General features: G+C 39.7%; 2 non-coding genes across 2 annotated transcripts; both read left to right on the forward strand.

Annotated features, from left to right (window-relative positions):
* The first annotated feature begins 3175 nt into the window (after positions 1-3175).
* On the forward strand, positions 3176-3257 carry trnas-gcu (transfer RNA serine (anticodon GCU)). The gene has a single exon. It is a non-coding gene; the product is annotated as a tRNA-Ser (tRNA).
* Positions 3258-6732: 3475 nt separating this feature from the next.
* trnal-aag (transfer RNA leucine (anticodon AAG)) lies at positions 6733-6814 on the forward strand. The gene has a single exon. It is a non-coding gene; the product is annotated as a tRNA-Leu (tRNA).
* The last annotated feature ends 10438 nt before the right edge of the window (positions 6815-17252 follow it).

A 17252-nucleotide genomic window follows, 5' to 3' on the forward strand; every position in this document is an offset into this window, starting at 1 on the left:
ATGGTGACAGTCTTAACAATTTTCAGCCTATTTCCCACTTACTTTTTCTGTCAAAAGTTCTTCAGCGTGTTGTAGCCTCCCAGCTCACCAATTACTTAAACTCTAATAATTTGATGGAACCCTTTCAGTCTGGTTTCAGGGCGCAGCACAGCTGTGAAACTGCTCTTCTTCTGGTAACCAATGATTTGCTTATGGCAGCAAACTTTGGACAAACCAGCATATTAATTCTGTTAGACCTCAGTGCAGCATTTGACACTGTCAGACACGACATTCTACTGTCCAGAGTGGAGAACATGCTGGGTATCTCTGGCACTGTCCTCCAGTGGTTCAAGTCCTATCTGACTGATAGGCAAGAGTTAGTTAGTCTTGGCAACAGCAGATCCAGCTCAGCGCTAGTCACACAAGGAGTTCCTCAGGGCTCTGTCCTCGGCCCTCTTCTCTTCTGTATTTATATGCTTCCCCTTGGCCATATTATCCGTAGCTATGGACTGGGTTATCATTTTTTTGCAGATGACATTCAACTCTATTTCAATGTCAAAAGTGCAACATCATCAGAGCTTTCTCAGCTCACAACTTGCCTCAATGAAATTAAAACCTGGATGGAGCAGAATTCTTTAAAATTAAATTGCAACAAAACTGAACTACTGCAAATTGGCACTAAAGCGCTACTTAAGAAAATGAGCTCCTTTTCACTCACTCTTGACGGTGATCTCATCAGGCCTTCTTCTGATGCAAGGAATCTTGGTGTCATTTTTGATTCCTGCCTTTCTTATTCCGCCCACATAAACCACATTAAGAAACTTTCTTACCTTCACCTCCGTAACATTTCCCATGTTCGCTCATTCTTCTCCTTTCCTAATGCTGAGAAACTTGTCCATGCTTTTATCACATCCTGCATCGATTATTGTAACTCACTGCTGGCAGGTGCCCCTTCTAATCTTATATCACAGCTCCAGTTGATTCAAAACTCTGCTGCAAGAGTCCTTACACAAACCAGCAGCAGTGAGCACATCACACCCATCCTGTGTTGCCTTCGCTGGCTCCCTGTGTCTTACAGGATTGAATATACAATTCTATGAATAACTTACAAAGCTTTAAATGGCCTTATACCGGACTACATCAGTGACCTTCTAAATCACTATGCTCCAGTTCGTTTACTAAGGTCCTCTGATTCTGGTAATCTTGTTGTGCCTCACACTAACCTGCACTCTATGGGTGACAGGGCCTTCAGCTGTATAGCGCCTATAGAACAGGGGTGGGCAAAGTCATTCCTGGAGGGCTGCAGTGGCTGCAGGTTTTTGTTCCAACCCAATTGCTTAATAAGAAGCACTTATTGCTCAAGAAACACTTCTGCTTCATTTTAGTTATCTCCCTCGTTAAGATTTTGAACCCTTATTGCTTATTTAAGTCTTAAACAACTGTATTCTCGGTTTTTAATTGCTCCTTATTAGCAATAAGATGCAAATGACAAAAGAAACCAGCAGTTATCCATTTTGCTTGTTACCCTTTACACCTGTGTGTATTTATCGTGCACTATTTGGTTTAATTAAATACTTGGATGGAAAGAGAAGAGAAAAAAGTGAAGGATTGAGAATTACCCATCCGTTTTACACTTCAAAGTATTTGGATGATATCCTTAGAATGGAAAAAAAAATCTAAGATATGAGAATGACTTGACATAGCAGAGTTAAAGCACTAATAAGCCATGAAATGTAATTATTGGCAAGGATTGCTTTCTAATAAAGCAGCTGGGTTGGAACAAAAACCCGCGGCCACTGCAGCCCTCCAGGAATGACTTTGCCCATACCTGGCCTAGACTTTGGAATGACATCCCGAAATTAATTAGATCAGCGGACTCCATTCATTCTTTTAAAAAACAACTTAAAACTCATCTATTTAGGAAGGCTTTTAACTTAACATTCTGCCCTTTCTTTCAGTTAACCTCTCTGTCCAGGTGCTCAGGATAATTTGTGTCTGTTATATCACAAATTAGATTATTTGTTAAGTTTTTCCTTTAATTTGGAATTTAGTATTTTACTCTGGTTTATTGTTCTTTATTCTATTTAATGCTTTGTTATCTGTTTCATTGTTCTATTCAGGAAAACATTTGTATCCAATGTTACATATACTCTGCTGTTTTTTTTTTCCTAAGACTCTGTGAAGCGCCTTGAGCATGGGAAAGGTGATATATAAATAAAATGTATTATTATTATTATTATTATTAAAGCAAAAGTCATTTCAAGCTGGTTAAGTGAATATGACAATGCCTTCAGTGCTCTTCAGTGACATTTCTAGTTAGTAGAATTTTGGGATATGGTACTTTCACAACATAAATGTGCAGATGACAAATCTAAAAAAAGTCATGTGCTACAATCATGTCAACATGGTCCAGAATGTCAAAGATATGTTTCCAACATCTTGTGGAATCCATGCCATGAAGAACTGAGGTTGTTTTGAGCACTAAGGGAGGCCGAGTGTTATTAAAGTGTTTCTAATAATTAGCGTAGTGTATCTTACATGAGAAATAGTAACTGCGTTTCTACGGTACATCTTCAGTAGGGGAAACTGGTTTCAGCCATGAAGTAAGCATTTTTTAAAAGTTTTTAAAAGAAATGTTTTCATTTTCCGTCAAAAAAGGTGAATTGCTTTTCAGTAGGATTGACCCGCTTACAAAATAACAGCGGTACATTTACGGAGAGACAATGATATGCATTGAGCATATTGCCTGAGATTATCAATGAATTGTCCTTAAACTTACCTTCCTGCAGCGTCATCGGGTGTCTAGAAAGTCCTTTTGACCGCTCGACCAGTGAAGTTCAAGCACAAAATCAGAGAGCGAACGGCGTGCGACAGGTAAGATAAGATGCTAGTGCGCCTGCGCTAAAGCAAATGAGCAGCCGCGTTTTTTTTTTGTGAGTCTGACATCAGTGTTACCAGAAGCTCCAACTCGGGAATTAGACGGACCAGTAAAAGAAGCTTTCTGGTTGATTGTTTGAATATATTCATTAAGGCGAAGGAGGTTTTCTGCGCTTTTAAAATTCTTCGTAGGCGAAACTTACAAGCCCTGCATGACCTACCGTGAGTCAGTAAAGTTCAAACAATAATTAATAAATGGTAGGTGTTTTTAAAATATTTTTAAATATATAAAAGAAGTAAGTTGAATACTGTATGTACAGACGAGGTGGCCGAGTGGTTAAGGCGATGGACTGCTAATCCATTGTGCTCTGCACGCGTGGGTTCGAATCCCATCCTCGTCGGTACCTGTTTTCAGGAGAGATGCTAAAATCGTAAATTTGTTAATTTAATACATTAAGACTTTTAGATGATAACACCGGTGAATGCATCGGGAACGTCAAGCCCAAAATGGCAGAAAAGTTAAGTGAGATTTAAAGGGAATTCTCGAGGTGAGTAGACAAACCCGAAGGTCTTAGAATGTGAAGTTGGTCAGCACCTGTCACGTGAGCATTGGCATCAAGGTCATAAAGAGTCAGAAGAAAACCTACGAATTACATCCGTGAGTTTTCGGAACCCGCTTGTTTAAAGCAGGGTGGCACGGCAAGCATAGGGTGCAAGGTAGGAAAAAACCCCACGAGGAGGCGGGGGGCAGGTGCAGTCTAAAGCCCAATAAGTCTACAACTGCGGTGACGTATGGTGCTGTGGCTCTGCAAGTGGATAGTACTCGTCTAAAGAGCAGAGTTTGTTAAGCTGTTGTGGCGGATCCGTTTGTAAGGGGTCGCCACATGACTGTGTTGTAAAACTGGCGGAATTCATGAAAGGTCAAGCTCGGTGTCCAGTGATATAATGCCCGCAATTTAGTAGTAATATGAATAACGTCGTTCATGTATCACAATAGAGCGTTCGCTTCTGTGGTATAAACATAATAAATAGTCCGCGCAGCACAAGCCCACTTCCGCAATCACAATCGCAATCCGCAATCGCAGAACGTTCAACTGAGATAATTTAGACGGAAAGACACGTATAGGAGAGGAGCGACAGGGCACCGCAGCATTTAAAATGTCAAAACGAAAATTACGGTGCGATGATTTTCGGGATGTAACGAAGGGCGAGTAAATAGCGTGGCCATAGTGCCATGACAGGGTTCAGTAGCCATGGTAAACTGGTCGGTGTTTCATCGCATGTTCGCTGTTATGGCATAAATTGAATCGAAATATGAAACTGGTTTTGAATATTTAACGTGTCACAGCGAGGAAGAATTCTATATAGTAACACTATTTTTAAGTCTTTCAGTACATTTAAATCTGCTGGTAAAGTAAAAGACACGTTCGGACCATTGAGGACTGTAAGAACATCAAAAGTTTTAGACATTCAGCACGATATTAGTTGGTAGCATTTGACATTTCAAACAAAATTATTCACCAAGATCGATCCTGTATAAACAAATTCTGCATTCATTTTTAAGAATAATTTAACTACTTTTTTACGTAGTTTATTCACATGTTAAAAAAGGGATTAGGTAATGTATTTGCGAACTGATGTAGATAAACATATTGTAGCGTACCGGCAGGTTGAAGCCCGTGGTGGGAAAGTGACTTCTGGGTCGATCGAGGGAGGGCGGAGGACGGATATCTGCGGTATGATTGACGGTTAAGGGAGAAAAAGGGGCGACACCCTGAAACAGAGGGGAGGGGGAACGGAGGCAGGGATTTTTTTCTGGATGGTTCGAGGGAGAGGACTGGGGGACGGGAAGGTGGTGATACGTGTGAAATCAGCGGGGTTTTTTTTGGTGCACTAGAGGCGTCTCTCGGGGCCATAACAATGAGAGCTTCATAGACAACTGTAAACAGTTCAACTTCAAAGTCGTTCTTTTTTGCTTTTACAATCGTGTATTTTTTGACTGTTCCAGTAAACTGTTCTGCGGTCCCTTCTTCGCCTTCTGTGTTACTTCGTTTTTGAACCTGACACGTTAGGTCGCTACAATATTGTTATATTAATGTTATAACTAATTTGAAAAACGTTATTACAAAGATATCTAAGGCAACGTAAATAAACGGTCGTCTTATTCTTTATTTTTGACCACTCTTATCCAACACCATGAGTCAATTGTAAATTCATGTGACCTTTCATATATCCTCTCAAATGTCATCACGTCCTCGCGCGGCATCCCAAGGGTTTATAGCTTAGTTTTACTAAAGCGTACACGAAAACATGTACACCTTAGGAATCTGTTACGTATTTTTCAGTGATTATTATTGTTTCAGAGTACAGTAATTGCAAATTAACGCCATGCGTTGCATCCATTTTCCAAATGCGTTAATTCCATTTTGTGTTTGCGTTGTGCAATTGCACATTATTCATTGTCAAGTACAGTACGCTTAACGGGTGCAAGGCAGGAACCAATCGACTTACTGTCACAAACGAAGTTATTATGGAAATGGAGTTTCCTAATGACAAACACATCCCCTTGGCTTGTTTTAAATGTCAGAATATGCGCAAACCTTGTAATTCAGGGTCGGAGAGAGTCCTGGCAGCACCGGGCACAAGGCAGCAAGCACCCATGGGCAGTGCCGCAAGTCCATCGCAGTCCACTCGCGTATACAGGGCGAATTTAGAATAGCAGAATAACCTAACATGCACCGTCTTTGGAAATGTGGGAGGATAACCAAGAGACAATGCAAACCCCACACGAACAAAAACCGAAACCACGACTGTAATTGTTCGATGATACAGCTCTTTTCACTAACGTTCGCATCCAGCAGCGTACAACAAATAATATAATATCATAACCGACATATGTTCAAAGTCGCGGGGAACCGTAAAAATAGCACAACGCTATTAAAGGACCATTGTTTTCAAAAGTGGAGGTGAACACTCGGACCAAGGGCTGGGAAAGAGACGAATAGCCTGGGTATCCCGCCAAGCCCGGCACTAAACACCGCAAGCACAGCATACACAGCCTCGCGCATTTCTGACGTCGTTTCATTCTTACGGTCAGCACTGAAGGATTGTTGATGTAGGTGAGAAATGGAAGGCACATTGACGAGTAAATCGTCAGCTTCACTCTACTGTCAGAACTGCTGCACGATTTATTAAAATAAAGTAATGATATTTCGTAAATAAGGATCGATGTGGATTGATAATATTGGGTGCATTGACAAATTATGAGGATGACGGCTGTAATTTACTGTCTTCATCCCGGAAAGAGGGGCACTCTGAAAAAAAACCTTTATTTAAGACTTTATTAACACGCAATAAGCGTCGATGCTGTCTAATGACGCGGGTCGAATGGGACTCTTCCGTTGCTTGTACGCGAGGAATTCTGTAGTGCAAGTACTGAACCACATCTCATGAAAAGTTTAGTTTCTTACGGAGTAAGTTTCGAAGTCGTGCCCCTGGTATAAACGGCCCGAGTTAAGTGTGTAGCCTCGTAGCAGGTCCTTTGAAGATCCTCCGGGATGCCAACGCGTTGGAGGCCCATCCATTCTGACTTTCGCAACATTTCTTTGATTCTTATTGACTTACCTGAATAATCCAACAGTGTGTAACTGTCGATCGCAGTACCTATGAGGTCTGTCATGTAATGCCCCAACATCATGAAACGCCCTCAATGTCAGTCACGTAACACCCATCGTATTACACTATGATTAACACCTATCAGGTGTTGCAGGCTACAGTTAGACCCTTCTCGAAAATTCAACCAAGAAACACTATTATAAGCAAAGGCATTACCTCTTGAAAATGTCACTTTTGTTTATAAATTGCTTTCGTAGGCGTGGTAGCGTGGCCGAGCGGTCTAAGGCGCTGGATTAAGGCTCCAGTCTCTTCGGAGGCGTGGGTTCGAATCCCACCGCTGCCAGGAATAAATTTATATTTTCTGACGTACTGAAAATACAATCCAAGGAGTCAACATTAATCGTAATTTTAAAACATAACAATACTAACTGAAAAATTTCTAAAACAGTGCTTTGTGGAAATGTTCTTTATGAAACGTAACTCCAGAATGTGTATCAGTAGATTTATGATAGGTGAGTATGAAATAGACACGCTTTGGCCGTTCTTCTGTTCAGATGTATACATCTCACGCTCTTTCGATCAACTGTGCAATTGTATGCCGCTGTTTCGTCCACTTTATGCACTCCCAACGAAGACCAGACTCCTATGTACGCCAGAAAGCAGTAACAATGAAGGGGCGTGTGAATCGCGTGCATTTCCAAATACTGTATTATAAAAGCATACATGCACGTTAAGCATGAAAAAATAATGCAATCTATTTAAAACAAAATATTCCATTAGTTAATGAAGTGCAACAAGTAAATGAATTCAAATTTATGCTAATAATATATTGCAAATCCGGTATTTCTGGGGTAGTGTATGGAATGTTATCATTGCGATCGGCCATGTGAATACTGTACTAATATGCTTGCCGTAGGTAAAATGCTTCACAAATGCGCATGTGTAAACTGGAGGAAGGGGAGAAGTGTTTTTTCTGGTTGGATATACAGTACTGTAATGAACAAGTTGGTTAAGTAAGGTATATGCGTGCTTGTCTCGTTCATACATCACAGTTGCATCTAAAAGAAGTCTGTAATAGTAAATCATACACAGGGTCTCCAACCATTTCTAAATTTACGGGCACTTCGTTAAAAACATGTACTAAATTCACCTTGTCCGTAAATCCGTAAAAAAAGTCACTGTCCGTAAATAGTTGTCTCACTTTCAGCGAACTAAAAATTCCAGTGAACTCTTGCGTCAAGGAATCTGTGCAGATCTACTGATCTTTAAATTTATCCGAAGAGGTTACTTAAATACAACTTGTGATATGTAGGTCAATGTGTTGTGCGGCTGCTTAGACAGAGCGCAGTCTGTCTTAATGAGGAGAAAGCGTGTCCAAATAGGCCAATGTCATCAATCAGTCATTAAGGGTTATGGGGAGAGAAAGTTACTTAAGTGGAAAAAATAGAACTTGACAATGTGAGTGATGATGACAATCCCCCCTAAAAAGTGAGACAGTGCTCATTTCAGTCCGATTGGATGAAGGACCCCGAATTTATGCAATGGATATGATTGAAAAAGCACAACAGTAAAACTGCATTCTGCATGTAGTGCAAAAATACTTTTCTGTTGCGTCTGGTGGTGTATGGTAGTATGAAGCATGATACAATTGCAATGCCAAGTATGCAGCAATCGGGAATATACTGTATATTGTTCTTGCAAAATAGCACCCTAAAAAGACCTACAACTTTGAACACAAGCTAACAAAGACCATTGCAAATGGTCAGAACAGTTTACCTTTCAGCATAATGGATGACCCTCAGTGAATGCGTTGGCGGCTGGTTTCCTGTTAGCTAAGAATGCGCGGTGTAAAAACACCAAGTCCTTCATGCTAACAAAGAAATTAAACTGAATTTAGCGAATATGCTCAGAAAACAACTGGTTACTATTCTATTGGATGAATCTACGGATTTTAGTACGTCGCAGAGTACAATATCGCGTTTATCGTAAGTTAGATATAGAAAACTGACGCCGAAACAATTTTAAAGGAAAAGGAATATGCAGACTTAAAGAAAAAAATTAATATGGTTAGATTAATATAGTTTTTAAAAATACGTTTTTTTTTATGCCAAATATTTAATTTTTGTGTAAGAGGAGGACACTTGTAAATACCTTATTTCAGAAACATGAATAGGTCACTTAAAATTAAAATATTGGGCAAAATATTTGTAGGTTATTTTTGCATTTATTGACTGGACATTTAACGTAAAGTAAAACTACAGCTGCATGGAATTTTTTAATTGAGAAGTGGATGCTTTATTGTTTTATGTACTATTTTCATTCATGTGTACGGTAATATTAATGACAGAGTACATTTAATTGTATAATATCAGGTCAATGTATTATTTTCTGTATTTCAGTTGGTATGATTACAGTTTATGAATGTTACTGTATTAGCACACAAATAAACTAGAAGATACTTGTCAATCATATTGTCATGTAGAGCAGCGACCAGCCGACTGTCAGCGTGTCGCCACGGGCTGAGCCTACTTCATATTATCTACTGCATATGTAAGAGCCAATCTTAGAAAGTTAAAGCTTTGAGTTAAACTCATATTGCTTAATTTGAAAAGAATATACATTTCTTTCATAGTCATAGACAATGATATTGCCTTTTCCCCCTATAAGTTAGTAAGAGATAGAACTTTCTTGCTATAACTGAGATACAGTGTGTTAATTGTGTCAGTTGTTGTTTAGTACAGATCCCAGTACACAGGGACTTAAAAGGCCCATTTCAGCTTAGAAATTGGATAGGTATACTGTACAGTTTTCTGACCGTCATTTTGAAATGGTTCAGAAACGATTTGAAGTGATTTGTAACGATCTGAAATGTAACACGATTTAAGGTTTGAACAGAACTTTTCTTAAAAAACTCTTTTTTTTTTTTTTTGCTATTTCAATTTTCTCTTTTTTGTGTAAACTGTTTTACTTTGAATTTTAACTAAAACTTTTAAAAACGAAGATATTTTGTCCGTGGAATCATTTCAGCGCGTCAGGATTTTGTTGAATCCCATTTTTTTATGCTAGAGCTGCTGAACTTTGGTAATTTAGGGAAAACGCAGCTACATTTTCGTCAGAAAACTTGCCATCTGAAGGCGTTGAACTTGAACTGGAAACTACCATCTGAGGACAGAGGACGCTTGTGCTCCAGAACTCGTCAACGAAAGAAAAAGAACTGAACTATTCCGACTGTGCTCTTGTCTTCTATCTCTGCATGATCGTAAATGAAATCAAGGTCGCCGAACCTGAACTTGAGAAGTTTAAGAGACTGTGATATCATATCAAGCATTGTGGATGATCGCTTGTGCTTTTGCCTGAATCATGGAAGTCTCGCTGTAAGGAAATCTTCTGTTGCTGGAGTGCTAGTTTGTGAAGTGTTTGATGCTTGGAAGCGCGTTGTCAATGATTGGAGCTGCTTGTTGTCATGGCGATGTCTAAGCATAGCTCAAGTGAAGTTGGGAGTGATCGGAGTACGGACTCAAGGCCAGAGAATGTGCTTGTGGATCTTAAAGATCACTTAAAGAAAAGGCAATATCTACTTTCTAAGCTTAAGACTGAAATCGAAAGCCTTAAGAACATTCCGGATAACCATATTGAAGTAGCGCAGAAGCTTGAAACCTTTTGTGAGATGCTCGTTCAGGCTGAAGAGCTGAATAAAAGAGTAATATTTGCGCTAAATAAATAAAGCTTAATTATAAAACAGAAAACGTCATTTGCAGAAAGCTCTAAGAAATGGAACAAATTTATTAATGCTACAGCGACATGGTTGAAAGATACAAATAACTGCTTAACAGGCTCATCTGACGAACAGCTACTTAATCAATTCGGAGAGATGCAAGAACGGGATCGCACAAAGTCAGGAGTATGGCAAGCTTCTCCTCAGTTAAAGTGCGCCCTCGATAAGAAATGCGGCATGTCATCACAGCAAAATGCTGCGGCATCACCTTCTTCGGCAGTGTTGGCTGAACAAGCGACACTAAACGCTTTGAGAGCTCCAAGCTAAAGTAGCAAGACAGAAACAATCCACAACTAGCGCAACGGCCGACACGCAGAGCTCCAGAAACGATATATTAGACGTGCTAGCGTGGAATCAAGTCGAATATCAGAAGAATCAAGCCGAATGTCAGAAAGCAATCACTGAAATGGCTAAATTGTTAACCCAACAACAGATAGCTCCTGCTCCAGAGTCTCCTGCACCGCGTGGTGAAGTACCACACAGGCAGGTCCCTTTATTCTCATTGGATTACGCAGACTTTATCAGAGCCTTTGATCACGGTCTCTAGGCAAAGTATAGACCCTCAAAATAAATTAGATTACCTGATTCAATACACAAGAGGTCCAGCTCAAGAAATGATTAAGGGTTGTGCACGATTGCCACCAATTATGAAAGGGCCAGAAAACAACTTGAAAGTTACTATGGCAACCAAATGTTTGTAGTTGATGCATACATAAGTAAGGCATTGAAGTGGCCTGAAATAAAACAAAATGACGGAGACGCCCTGAGAGACTATGCAACCTTTCTTGATAAATTTATGTACTAAGATGTTTATGCATCTTATGTACTAAGATGTTTATGCATCCTATTTATGGAAAGGCTTCAACAGGTAGCACAGAGAAAAAGGATAAGACGGACAAGAGTAGGTCTTCTCTTAAGTAGACCCAGAGATCAGGAGGTATTTTCACTACAAGTATTTCTGATGCTGCTGAAAAGGGGACTCCAGAAACTTCGGTCATAAAGAATGTTAATGATACCTGTGCATTTAAAAAGCCTTGCGCATTCTGCAATGATCAGCATACCCTTGCTGAGTGTAGTAAAATCAAAGAACTGCCACATAAAGAATTGACTTTTTAAAATCTAAAGGTTTATGCTTTCACTGTCTCAAACAGGGACACCTTGGTAAGAACTGTAAAGAAAGAATGAAATGTCAGACATGTTCTTTTCAGCACCCAGATATCTTGCATATCAAAAAAGAGGTTGGAGCCACAGCTGCGGCTATAGCCAGTGTGGCATCACCTACTGAAAGGGAGACCGAGACTGGAACTTGTGCCTTTACTGGGGCCGGTGAAGAGTGCCCACTGTACGTGGTTCCCATTAAGATAAAATCTAAGAAGAGTGAAAGGTATGTAGAAACATACGCCTTTATAGACCTCAGCAGTACAGTAACAATCTGCACTGAAAAGCTCCAGAGACAATTAAACCTTTAAGAGAGAAGAACACAAGTATTCCTAAAAACTATGAGTGATTACAATGATGATTCAAAAATGCTAACTCAATGTTCTGTCTTAACAGATTTGCAAGTGTGTGGTCTCAATGATGATGAATATATTGATTTGTTAAAGGTCTTCACACAGGTCTCCATTCCAGTGAACAGAGTATTCCACTACAAGAAGATATCGATATGTGGGCATATCTTAAAGAGGTATGTCTATCTCATATTGATTCTGAAGTTGATCTTTTAATAGGAATCAACTACCCAGAAATCTTCAAACAGTCGCCAATCATACCTAGCCAAGGAGGTGGCCCTCATGCTATGAAGACTGCACTTGGATGGGTGGTTGGTGGACTATACATAGAGATAGATGACCTCACAAAACAAAGTGGTAAGCTGCCCAAGCATTCAGTCATTCGTGTGTCAATAACAGAAACTGAGGATATTTTGCTGCAACAGTACAACACAGATTTTCCAGAGCGCACCTGTGAAGAGAAAGAGGAAATGTCACAGGAGGACATCAAGTTCATGCGCATAGCCTCAGAATCTGCGAGACTGGTAGATGGCCACTATTGCATAAATTTGCCTTTGAAAGATCAAACACTTAAAATACCAAACAATTGCTGTATTGCTGAACAGCGGGCTCAAGAGAAAACTGAGCAAAAATTCAGGTTTCCATGAAGACTATAAAGCCTTCATGAAAGACATTTTTGACAAAGGTTATGCTGTCAAAGTACCCAAAGAAAGCCTGAATAGCAATGAAGGCAGGGTGTGGTACATCCTACATCACGGTGTGTATCATCCAAAGAAAAATAAGATTTGAGTGGTCTTTGATTGCACTGCCACCTACCAGGGGACTTCACTTAACGAACAATTATTAAAAGGCCCTGACCTAACAAACACCCTCATTGGCGTCCTTACAAGATTCAGAAAGGAGCCAGTAGCATTAATGGCAGATATTAAGTCAATGTTCTACCAAGTTAAAGTACCAGATAAAGACGCTAATCTTTTATGCTTTTTATGGTGGCCTGAAGGTAATCTAAGTAAAGACCTGGAAGAATTCAAAATGACAGTACATCTTTTTTGGTGCTACTTCTTCACCTAGTTGTGCTTCTTATGCTTTGCGTAGAACAGCTGAAGATGCCACAGATACATTTTCTGAAGGAGCTGTTAACATCAATCTCAATAACTTCTATGTGGATGACTGGTTAAAGTCGGTGGCAACAGAAGAACAAACAATAAAGCTGGCAAGGGACCTCCAAGCTCTATGCCTCAAAGGTGGATTTCACTTGACTAAGTGGGTGAGTAGCAACAGAGCAGTTTTATTGTCTATTCCTGAAGAAGACAGAGCTCATGAACAAAAGGACTTAGACTTGAGCCACAGTCTCCTTCCCACAGAGCGTGCCCTGGGCATTCAGTGGTACACAGAAACGGACAGTTTCAAATTTCAGATTAAGTTACAAAACAAGCCCGCTGCAAGGCATGGTATTCTGTCTGTTGTTAGCTCAGTTTACAATCCCCTTGATTATTTAGCACCTGCCATACTGCCAGCAAAGCTCATTCTAAGAGACTTGTACAAAGAGAAATTTGGGTGGGATGAAGAAGTAGAGGTCAAACACATTCAGAAATGGAAAACATGGATGGATGATTTGCAGTTACTTACAGACTATAAACTGAACAGATGCTCCAAACCTAACGGGTTTGGAACCATAAAGACAGCACAAATGCACCATTTTGCAGATGGATATGGTACTGTCACTTACCTTGTCTTAACCAACGAAGAGAGCAAAAAGCATTGTTCATTCCTGATGGGAAAGTCAAGAGTTGCACCATTGAAGCAGGTCACAATTCCAAGATTGGAGCCGATAGCAGCCGTTGTGGCAGTTAAAATGCTAAAAGGTGAGATTCAAATGCCCTTACAAGAATCAACATTTTGGACTGACAGCACTACAGTGCTAAAATATATTTCAAATGAAAGCACTCAAGATTCAAGACCTTTGTTGCCAACAGAATCTCCTAAATCAGAGATCATTCACAACCTTCACAGTGGAGGTATGTCACATCTGCCCTTAACCCGGCTGATCAAGCATCCAGAGGGCTAAGTACAGAAAACTTTCTCAAAAGCACCACACGGTCACAAGGTTCAAGCTTCTTATTGAAGCCTGAACGTGAGTGGCCAAAAAGACTGGATCAACTGAACGATTCCCTCTTTGAAGATGATCCATAAGTTAAAACTTGTGAAGTTAACATGACAAGAATAGAGGAGGCAACTGAGCCCATGAACAAACTAATCACCTACTTTTCAGATTGGCTTTGCTTGAAGAAGGCAGTGGCTTGGTTCCTCAAGTTTAAAGACATACTGCTGCACTTAAAAAATGAAAGAAAAACATTTTGACTAGAAGTCAATCAATCTGGAAGTAATCCAGAAGAACAAAAATCACTCACACCCAATCACTTGGTGTTAATGAAGACACAACCTGATATACCTCCAGAACTCTTTTCTAAAATTAACCGATGCACTCAAAGACGCTGGAAGCAAATTCAACACATGGCTGATTTGTTTTTGAAAAGATGGACTAAAGAGTATTTGCCAATACTTCAAGAATGTCCAAAAAGGCTTGCACCAAGAAGAAATTTTGAACCAGGGGATGTTGTTTTAATTGTAGATAAAGCTACACCACGCAGTTCCTGGGTAATGGGTCGAGTCATGAAGACTATGCCAGATGCCTATGGTGCAGTCAGAAGAGTTTGTGTGCAGAGCAAAGCCAACACACTGGATGGACCTGTGAATAAACTGTGCCTGCTTCAAGAAACAGGCAATGTTTGAAATAAGACATTTTCAATGTTTGTTTGCAGTGTTATTGCTAGTGATTTTAAAACAATAGTTAAAGTAAAAGTAAAGTTAACTGGCTCATTTTGAAGTAAGGTAAAGTAATTGTCTCCGCTCCTGCATAGTGAATTAAGGGCCGGAAATGTAAGAGGCAATCTTAGAAAGTTAAAACTTTGAGTTGAACTCAAATTAGAATTTGCTTACTTGAATAGAATATCAATGTCTTTCATAGTTACGGACAATGGTTAGTCTTTTCCCACTATAAGTTAGTAAGAGATAGAACTTTCTTGCTATAACTGAAATACAGTGTGTTAATTGTGACAGTTGTTGTTTAGAACAGGTCCCAGTACACAGGGACTTAAAAGACCCATTTCAGCTTAGAAACGGGATAGGCATACAGTTTTCTGACCGTCAATTTGAAATGGTTCAGAAACGTTTTGAAGTGACTTGTAACGATCTGAAATGTAACAAGATTTAAGCTTTGAACAGAACTTTTCTTAAAAAAAAAACTTCTCTTTTTTGTGTTTTACTTTGAATTTTAACTAAAACTTTTAAAAACAAAGATATTTTGTCCGTGGAATCATTTCAGCGCATCAGACTTTTGCCGAATCCCATTTTTTATGCTAGAGCTGGTGAACTTTGGTAATTTTGGGAAAACGCAGCTACAGCATGTATTGTACATATTATGTTATATGCACTGCTGACTACTCTGCATAATTACAAAATCACTGAACGATTCTCTTCAATTAAAACAAAAAATAGTACATAGTTAACACACAACTCGCTGGTGCAAATACACAAACTGAATTTATCATAAAGTTTAAATTACTTAGAAGCAATACATACATACAAACTTTCTGCTCAGCTCGCCGCCCTGTTATCTTCTGTCAGTTCAAGGACAGGACTGCGACTGGCGACTCAAAAGCGTACAGCTTCAAACCATATGACCAATGACTACTACTCTTTGAACTTGGAACAGAAGCCATTATTGTTCTGATGGTTTAAAACCATACCATAGGAATGTTTGAGGAAAAAAAAGAATGGGAGGAACTTAGTGGGTCCCAGGGTCATTTGGTTTTCCCGCAAATTCGACACGGTTGTTCCTTTTCAGTGGTTGCTTCCTATATGACAGTGGGGGGGGTTGGGGGGGGGGGGCTGAACGCACCCCAAGGAGACACAATTGCTCCACAGCAGCAGCGGATCGAGCAAAGAGATGCTGCTGTATCTCGCGCGGCACACTTCTGTCATATTACCTATGTCCATATATTCCGTCTCTTTTCATCAATATCACATTGAAGTTTGATTTCCCTCTTTGGAATTAGATCATGACAACACAATGTATAACTGCCCGTGAGTGAATATCGTTTCTTTCTCTCTGCAAGAAATGTGTCTGACATAACCACACTGGACTTTTCCAAATCTCTGCATAAGTTCTTGTCTCACGGGGCTTCCGGCCCCGGGCGTGGTTACATCGCTTGGCACGAAGACACGTCTCATGGGACATGAAAGTGTCTCTGAGACAATCACGCCTCATCTCCTTCCAAGATTTTTTTTTTATAATAGATGTTCCTTTTGCCCACGTGTAGCACTTCACACTTTTCTACATTAAACTGTATGCTCCAAGTGTTCACCCAGTCCTGAAGCTTGTCCAGGTCCTTTTTGAATTGTGTTGCTTCCTCCTCATTGTCTGCCATTCCTCCAATTTTAGTATTACCAGTAAATTTCACAATGGGTGACCGAGCCTTTGCAGCCGCTGCTCCACGGCTCTGGAATGCCCTACCAGAGAGCCTGAGAACACAGCAGATTGTGGGCGGTTTTAAAAAACAGCTAAAGACTTTTCTATTTAGGAAAGCTTATTAACAAGAATGCTATAATTATTGTTGTTTTATCTCTGTTTTTAACTTGCCTTGCCTTTGTTTAATCTTTTTATGTTGCACTTTGAGATTTACTGCTAATGTAAAGTGCCCCTATAAATAAAATGCATTATTACTATTATTATTAAGTTTACTAAGTATATCATAAGTCAATGTCACTAATGTAAATCATAAAAAGGAATTGTCCAAGGACAGACGCCTGAGGGACTTCACTGATGACGTCACTCTACGTGGAGCATTCTCCTCCTATCTGTTCTCTTTTATTTCTTCTGGCTAACCATCTAGACCAGTGTTTCCTACCCTCGGTCCTGTGGCCCCCCCCCCCTGTAGCTGCAGGTTTTTGTTCCAACCAGCTTCTGTTTTTAATTGGACTCCTGGGCTAATTAAGTGATGTGTTATTTCACAAGTTCTGTGTTTTGGGAACAATATAGAAATTAGAAAACTAAGTTTGGTTAAAAAAAAAAATATATATATCTGTTATAAAAGAAACTCTTGTGACTAGACGTGATCTTCAGAAGAGAGACACTTCAGAGAGACAATTCAGAGAGGCAGAGACACTTTCACTTCCCGTGACACGGTCAAGTCACGTGGTTCTATTCAATAAGGGCGACCTCAATTGGGCGCAGCGAATAAAGGCAAACGCAACAAAATTATTACAGAAAATTTATTAGACAAAGGCAATGATTGAACGTATAAAAAGGCGAAAGCAAGAATATTAAAACATCCAATTAATTAATGCATGAACTTCTAACAAACTATTTCTAAAGCTCTATATATTTCGTTGTTTTCTGCTCTTACTCATTTTTGTGTTACACTTGAAGCTGTAGG

Source organism: Erpetoichthys calabaricus, chromosome 3 (assembly GCF_900747795.2).
Source record: "Erpetoichthys calabaricus chromosome 3, fErpCal1.3, whole genome shotgun sequence".
Taxonomy (NCBI): domain Eukaryota; kingdom Metazoa; phylum Chordata; class Cladistia; order Polypteriformes; family Polypteridae; genus Erpetoichthys; species Erpetoichthys calabaricus.